We start from the raw sequence: 9,020 nt of genomic DNA, 5'->3' as shown, positions 1-9,020 counted from the left end.
GTGTCTTGTTTGCAAAAGAGTTACTCGTTTGTCTTTGCCACAATAATCATCGTGGCAACTATTTGGCTCATTTCTACTTTAACTTGACAATGCCCCAAAGCACAAGCAAAGTCACATAAATAAATCGTTTATCCAAGTTTTTTTGTAAAGGAATATGACTGGGCTGCACAGAGCCATGGATTCAACCCTAACACCTTTGGGATGAATTAGAAGGCTGACTCCGAGCCAGACCTTATCATTGAATATCAGTATTAGGCAAGTCTCACATTGCCAGACCTATCTCCACATCACAGTGTCATCACTGGAGCCTATGCCCTGGCTGAACTGTTTACTCATTCTGGGAATGACAGGGGAAAAAACACTCTGGCGTGTTTGTGTTTGTTGCAACCAATCACAACCACCAGTGCTGAGCCCCAAATTCAGAAACAATGCCCTTGCAAAATGGATAGGAAATATAGCACTGTAATAGGGGAGATAGCAAAAGAAAAAGATGCAGATCCCAGCAATGTACATCTGGCAAAACAGACTAGTGTTGGATTAATGCTCTGGTGCTAAAGGAGATAAAATCTGCGTAGCCAGGTTCCCACATCTGGTGCAAAGCCTATATCTGCAGAGGGATGCCCATGTGAGGTGTAATGTTCGAATGTCCATGGAAATTGGATTATTTCGCACATGTTATATTTTTGTATATGTATTTTAGGTGTTGGTTACTGAAGACAATGTCCCATGGAAAGTAGTTTTTTTTAAATCTATTCTATCCATGTTTTACACAAGCAATTTGTGTTGTCTGCTTGCAGATGCTGGAAGTCATATTTCACTGCCATACTGTGCTCAAGTGATAGTCAAATTGCACATTCTGAGTCCTTGAGTGCTTCAAGATTCTTGCGTGCTAAAGCATCAGTCTCGAATGACGCATTTGTTTTGATTAATGAAACTTGTCAACAAGAGCAAGTGTAATTATATTTTTGTGTTGCAGATTTGGTTTTGTGGGCACACTCACACAAGAGTAAACTATCCAACACAAATACAGTACCTGTGAATAAATAGTGCTGAAATTAAGTTTATAATTATAGTAATATTGAATTATTTCATAGTTTTGCACGCAAACATCGTCACGTTATGTAACTCTAAACATTAAAACTCAATAACAAAAAATAATGTCTCTCTTTTTGTGTGCATTATTGCTGCCTGTCAATTAAAACGTCTGACAATCTATCCACTCAGAAGACTTTTGTGGACATTAATCTCCAGTAAAAGTAAGAGGGATTTTTTAGTCAATACAAAACCAAACCTGTTTGAAAAACTCACAACTCCTGAAGTGCTCTCGGGGGTAAAGCAGTCAATGCGATTAGCATCCTGGCTACACTGTTACCAGATACAAACACCCTGCTGCGTGTACAATACTTCAAAGGGAAACGTGTCTTTCATATGATTCAACTCTTCTACCACCACTGAGGAAAAAACTTGCTCTCAGACTTCCTTATAGTGCCTGTAGGATAAGACTCAATGGTCCTTTTTAACGATCCAACTGCACGGCGTGAAGTGCATGGCACAGCTGTGTTTAGGGCATGTCCAAATCCAATTGGCAGAAAAATGGGTCCGTGCAATAAACCAATCAGAGTGTCATCTCCCATTCCCTTTAAAAGCCAGGCGTGTTTGTACCGTTGCGCATTGCTATTAGGATGGCGAATTTGCACCATACTATTTTTATTTATCTTTTGCACGTGTGTTTGCTGCTGCGCTTCCCTGTGTGTGTGTGTAACAGGCATACTGTGTGCGCGTTGTGCACAAGCCTAGGCGCAAAGGACTAAATTGAGACTTCTAATCCTATTCAATTTTATTAAATAGCTTGACAAATGGTCTTAAATATAAGCCCAAATTGCACCATAGGCAGACAGTTGGCATGCTTTATGTTTCAGTTTCCTGTTTTATTTTGTAGTCTGTTTTCTCTTATGCCGTGTCTTGTTTTCTTCTTGACTTGTGATTTCCTGCTTTTGTGATTGTTTGCCCCACCCTGATGTGTTTTACCTGTTCCTGAGCCCTCGTGTCACCTGTCCCATGTTTCACCCTCGTTACCTTGACGATGCTCAACATCCAACCAACCCATTGACTTGACGTGAGTTTAACTTGCTAGCTACAGCTGATAAAATCTGCCAGGCATTTCAATAAATGAGTATTTCTATGCAGTTTTGTTATATTCCTGCTCTCAATCATATACAAAGGATGTGCAGTTTACAGTAGTATTTACAACCATTCACCAAATGAGATCGATTGGATTTGGTCTAAGTGGCACAAGTCATGGTGAAGATACATCTGCACCAATTAAAAATACTTATACAAGACTTTATGTACTTACAAAAATAAAAAAGGAAGAAAAAATAACTGAAGGGATCAGACATTTGGTCATTAAATACCATCAGACACCACTAACTAATTAAAAAATGCATGGCTTCAGAATTTTACCTTATTTTTTCCACTTATTAACTTCACAAATTGCAGTCTTTCATCTTTATAATTAAGATGGGTTAGATCTTGTTATAGTCCAGCATACTGGATTTGAACTGAAACAGTGTCTATAAAGTTCACACTCAATGCTTTAAAGGTGTTTGATTATAATAATGATTGTATCAGCATGTGACTCTGTGGCTAAAAAGGGAGTGCTGCTCAGACCATCATGAGTTGGATGATATCTAACTAAACAGATGAATATATGACTATGACATTTTTTCCAATAGTGGCTAAGGACACTGTGTGGTGTCCTTCAATGTTACCATGAGAGAAAAACATTTGTTTTTATTTCCCCTATGTTACAAGAATATTTATAATTTGTTTTTTTTACCTGCCTATTATTGAAATTAGCATTTTATTTTTTCCAAAACAACATGACCGTGGCCGTTATTTGAGAATAATCAAATCAAATCCCACTCGGAAAAAAAATAAAAGTTGAAGATGGACAAACTTCAAACAGGTTCCTTACATTTTCAATATACAACAATTTTTTTGGAAAGGGACCACATTTAGGATTGATGAATTTTGAACTTTTGGCTAAAACAGAAAATGTGTCACACACACACACACACACACACACACACACACACACACACACACACACACACACACACACACACTTCGACCCCCACTCTCTGTCGGTAGGCTACTGTGCGTATAAAACTGCTATTCTCATTCTGTGTTCAGCTATACCTGACAGGACTGGCTTCTTGTTACCATGGTGACATGAGAACTGGAATAAAAAAAGATTTGTATCTAAACCAGGAGATTTTTAGGCTGCAACATTTTTTGTCACATAAAGCAAACATCTCCTCACTGAGGGGGAAAGTGCCGTCACCCAACATCGCTTAGAGGACCTTTACGAAGAGCAATCAATTTTGATGTTTTATTTTCTTTTGAAACAAAAACTAGAGTTCTTGCATGACAGTTTCATTGCTCAAACTCGACTACATACCCAGTGGCGGCGCCGGAGAATTCTTTTTGCTGATGCTATGGGGTTGCTCGACGTTTCAGTGAGGGTACTCTGATATGTAGTTTCCCTTGACACATGTAGCCTACACACGCGCGCAGATATGCTCCGCAGCAGTTTAAAACGCGAGCGAACGAGAGGGAGAGAGATTGATGTTTTTCATGCTCTAAAGTTGCCGATACAACAGCCCCCTACAACTCTGATTAGCCCACCTTTTTCAAACATGTATTAAGGGCTATAAATAAAACCATTGTCCCGTGCGCTGTATTACGTTGGACACGGTGATCCATTTATTCAGTTCTGTAAAATACATTTTCACTGTAATGCTCTGCTACGAGACAGAGATACGAGTGAAGTTCTTGCATAGACCCCTACTGGATGAATCCTTCAGTGTATCATTAGGCATCCTCAGCAGCAATCATGGGGTCTTGGTTGTTGACAGGTTCACCATATCTCTCAGTCTCATTTACAGGTTTGTTGATAAAGTCTCCACATATTGACGTTTAGGTAGTGGTGGGTTTTAAAGATATGAAACAATGTTAAAGTTCTGAAAACAATGCACTTTTGGCTTATGTTCCCTGCAGCTCATCAAATCAACTGACTAGCTTTAATTAGCGTTTGACTGCCTCACACCAACCCAACCTTTTAAAAGAATGAATTAGGTTACGTTTGGCATTTAACATATAGAAAGAAATCAGGAAATAACCTTCTTTCTTAACCTTCTGCCGCCAACCCCGTTAATGTCCTAATCTAGACTTATAGGTTGTTTTGTCCTGCTCCCTGTGGATCCCTCTGACACTCAAATTAGTTATCAGACTCTTTTCAAATGTGCAATAAACACAATTCTATTATTCAATAGATGGAACTACAAACAATGTGTCAGGTATCCCTGGCTCTGAACCTGTTTGTTGTCTGAATGTCTGTGTTTTTCTGTTGTCTTGTACGTGTCTGGATCCCGTTGCAGAGAAACCTGGAAAGGTGTGGTCTTCATTCATTCTTCCAAGCACTCACCTGTTCCTGTTCAGCATAATCACCTGCACCCACCTGTGTCTCATCAGCATCATCACCACCTGCATTTATACCGTGACCTAACATCCAATCCCCGTCCAATCATTAGTCATTCATATCATGTTTTTTGGCGTCCCTGTCGGACTACTGTATTTTCTTGCTTTTTGCATGGTGTTGTGTGTTAACACATCTTCTCTGCCTCTGCTCCTCCATCATAGATTCCTCCATGGATCTTCAACACTCCATACTCACCTTTGGATCTTCACTACCTACTTCATCACGGTTCGGATTATTCTTTGCTCCACTGCCACCTCACCGCAGCCTACCATTTCATTTCGGTTTGTCATCTGGCTCACAAACAATAAAACCCTCATCTGATTTCACTACATCAATTTCTCTGCATTTGGGTTTTCTGCCAGCCGGGTCTGACACAATGTACACTTGAGCCTCAGGAGTCCACTACAGTTTTCAAGCTGTTTTAAAGTTTGTTTTAAAGCAAAGTTTGTTTTCAAGCTGTTTTAAAGCAAACGATCCTGAACATCTATTCTCAAAAACAGCTGTTTTCCTAAATACAATAATAGGACAATTACAAAAAACATTTTCAGCTATCCTTATGCTATTTATTTTGTTTAGTGGTTTAATTACATTATCCCAAATGTTTTTGGCAATGTTCAAACCTATACAAATCTGTAATTTTAATCACTGACAAAGTGTGTCATTAGTTTGCCTGTCAAATAAGGTAGGCCCGAAAATAGCATGATATCGTAGAGAGTAATTGTACATTGTAGTTATACTCAGTAACAGTAACACAGTATTTATTCTGCCAAAAGGCTTGATTTTCTTCAGTAATTGCATGCCACTTGGCAACACAGGAATACAGTAAATACCTAATTTATTGATATAATATTTCACCTCAACCCACTCAGTTATATTTAGTATGATTGTTTTAGACACGGTTTACAATGCTGATCTACAGTAGAAACAGAAGATGACAAAGCTGAGAGATGGCACATATCAAAAAAGTACATACTGTAGAATGCATTTAGATAATGACCACTGGACAGAATTTACCAACACTTTTAAAACCCCACATACTGTACATCAAATCTTGACTTGTTAAAGGGTTAGCATTTACTTTCACAACCAGTAACTCCTTCAGGCCAAGTTTGAAGCTCAAACATGAGCCTACTTGGTGTTCTTATAAAATCCCTTGTCTCCTCTAAAACAACAGAGCGTGGTGTGACCAACACATTCTCACTCCCCTCGGGTCAAATACAGATGCTTGGTCAAGTGCCTTTGACAATGTTATTGACACTGAAAGTCTTCTTTAGTGTTTATCCAAACATGTTTGGTCGGGACTCTTTGTGTCTTTTTGACAGTGTTATGTTAGAGAAAAAAGCAACTTTAAGAAAGGTACCACGCGGGAGACAAACCGCTGTCTCCTGGGTGAAAGTCTAATGTTTGACACATCCACCACACCAACCACCCTCCAAGCGGAATTTCTGCCTTACACATTACTCGCTTAACCCCTGTGTAGCTGCTGCTCTCTTCAGTATGTTATGCAAACTCACTGAAGGGCACCTTTTTTGTCCCTTCAGACGCTGACAGCCACTGTCCAGACGTCCCTATTATACAAGTTTGGAGTGAGAATGGGTTGGTGTAACTCACCTTCCAACCACCGTCTCTTCTTTGTTACGCCAGGCAACATATCGATATTGATTTACGAGGCTAGATATTGTCTTAAATTATGGATATCGTAATATTGTGATGTGACACATTGGATATTGTATGTATCTTTTCATGGTTTTACAGGCTACATTACTGTAAAGTGATGTCATTTTCTGAACTTACCAGACTGTTCTAGCTGTTCTAGTATTTGCATTTACCCACTTAGTTATTATATCCACATTACTGATGATTATTTATCAGGTATTTGGTCAAACATATCGTGATCTTTGATTTTCACAGAAAGAGAAAAAAAAATCCTTTTCAGTTTTTTCCTGCTGCTGATTGCAATGAGCAGATAAGCTCCTGGAACACTGCTGGCAATTACTGGAGTCTATTAATGCACCTGGCTGTACTCAAGTTCACCAGAATTAGTTCACAATTCAATCAATAAAAACGTCAACAGAGTTGGATTACTGAATACAGCATTAATGTACCATCAGCCAAACAGCAGCAGTGTCAATTTTGGGTGCTGCTGGGGCGATATGTAAATCAAAATCATCTGTTGAGCAATCTGCCAATTCAAAGATGTAGTCCACGTCAAAGTTTCAAGGGTTTGGACTTTGCTGCTCAGGCATTAGCCTGGCTTCACCTCCCTACGTACTTACGCTCAATTTTCATTTCCCTTCTATACTATGTATAGTGTTGGGTTTTCTCCAGCCAAAATTGTGGCGTTCCAATAGCGATCAGAGGGAGTGGCTGCAAACAATGACGTAGAGACTGTGCGCTAGAGTTGTAGTTCTGTGTGAGCAAAGCCATTCAGTCCGTTGTGCCAATGCTGCCGAATATCCAGAAGTTAAAGCCTGAGCCAGAACAATCTTTGTTGAGTTTTGTTGGTGGCCATGATGTTGAGCCCTCCTACCCATGGGGTTCGGGAAAAGTTTGATATCCCAGCTCACTCTGTTAGTGTTAGAGGATTTGGTTATTCCAAGGAGTTGGCTTGAAATACAAACTCAACTGACACACATGCTCAGGACCTATTCATGCACAAATGGAGAGTTGTCAGAGTGAGTGGGCCGCCAGTGCTGGACCAGCACCCTGAGCGGATGGGGGGTACTGGCAGGTGTACTGGCGTTTCTCCAGCAACCAATTCACACTCTGCACTTCGGTCCGTACTGGGACTTGAATCAGGTACTCTCTACGGACTGAGCTCCTGCCCCCCTGAACCATGTATCAGTCATTGTCCCTTTCTGCTGGTGAAGCTCAAAAGAAAGTCAATCAAACTCAACACTGTTAAAGCAAACGGTTACATTCTCAACTGAATGATTGAGTTTTTATGTGAGGTTTTCATTTACAGCAAGTGTGTTTTGTTTTTTGAAAATAACAAAACCATTTCCTAACCAAATCACTACTAACCTTGACTGTGGTTGGTAAAACCTGACCTAAACAGTTCAAACTGATATATCTCAACTATTGAATGGATCGCCATGAAATTTGGTTCCTCGACATTATGAACTAAATTAAACTAAACTGCTCATCAGCTGCATAACCACTTTACAATCTGATTTTAAGACTACATTGGTGGGGTTTTACCTCTAACGTGTGTGTATGTGTGTGTGTGTGTGTGTGTGTGTGCGTGTGCCTGTACTAGGGTTTCTTAGTTAGTCAAATTATTTATTTAATTAGCCAGTTAATAAACTGGGTTGTCTGAGTTGGATTGAGTTAAAAAACAATCTGTAACAAAAGCTGACTTGACAGCAGAGTAACTTTAATCTAATTGCACTGAAAGCAACCAGCTGCTGCCTGTGGCCATTCGTCCTCAGCTTTGAGCACATTTACAAACTTCACAACTCCTGTCCACAGCTCTTTGTTCAGCTTGAAATTAGTTTTAAGTTCTCTGTGGTTCTACAAACAGGAGGTGCAGTAAACACAGTGACAGCTGTACTGATTTGAACCTGATACAGATACAACTCAAAAATATAAACTCTCTGCATTCGAGGATTTATACAAATAATAGTGTGTTACTTAAAATCGATAAATCAAGATCATCAGGATGACTAGTTGATATAAGGTTGGCCAATATGACCAAAATCTTCTATCCCAATATAGTGAATTTCATATCTCAATACCTATATATATATCTCAAACATGTTTTCTGGTACTTCGATAAATAAAAAGTTTATATGAAATAAGCATAAAAAGCCTATTTTGTATAGGATACTCCTGTGTGAAATAATTATAGGAGCAATAAAAAGCACTGAAAACGGATTTTGTGAAGAACTTTACCGCTGAATGGACATGAACAAGTGCTACTATCAGAATGTGAAGCGTTTCAGTAAATAATGCAGTTTTTTCACAATAAAACAATATAGACAGATACACATTTGGTGTATCATATTGATGATAAACATCATATCGCCCAGCCATACTGGAGGGAAAAAAACTAGAGGAAAACAATCCATTAAAATTAGAAACTGTAAATGCATTCTGAATTCGAAAAATGAATTCAAACACAAGATGTGCTTTTCACTTTCTGTAGGCTATATTTTACATGAATGCAGTTGAACTAATTTAATTTCTTCGTTTCATTTTTGTTATTAAATTCCAGCACCCTTGGGCTTACACATGCTTCAAATTGGATTTGTTTGTACATTTCATAATCCACTTAATCTTCCTCCGGTGTTAGCTTTCTGCTGCCATCTGAAGTGTTAGCGGGTCATTTTGGACCCGTGTATTAAATTAGCCATAAAATACCCTAAAACCCCAATCTTTTATCATCCAATGTTTTCTTACTCTTGTTTAGCTGGTTGGGCTCCCTTATCCATGAAAAGATTGGTATTAATATTTTTTTGTGGCCCCCTGGGCCTTT

The sequence above is a fragment of the Etheostoma cragini genome, chromosome 5, assembly GCF_013103735.1.
Source record: "Etheostoma cragini isolate CJK2018 chromosome 5, CSU_Ecrag_1.0, whole genome shotgun sequence".
Taxonomy (NCBI): domain Eukaryota; kingdom Metazoa; phylum Chordata; class Actinopteri; order Perciformes; family Percidae; genus Etheostoma; species Etheostoma cragini.
Note: the sequence above shows the minus strand (reverse complement) of the source record.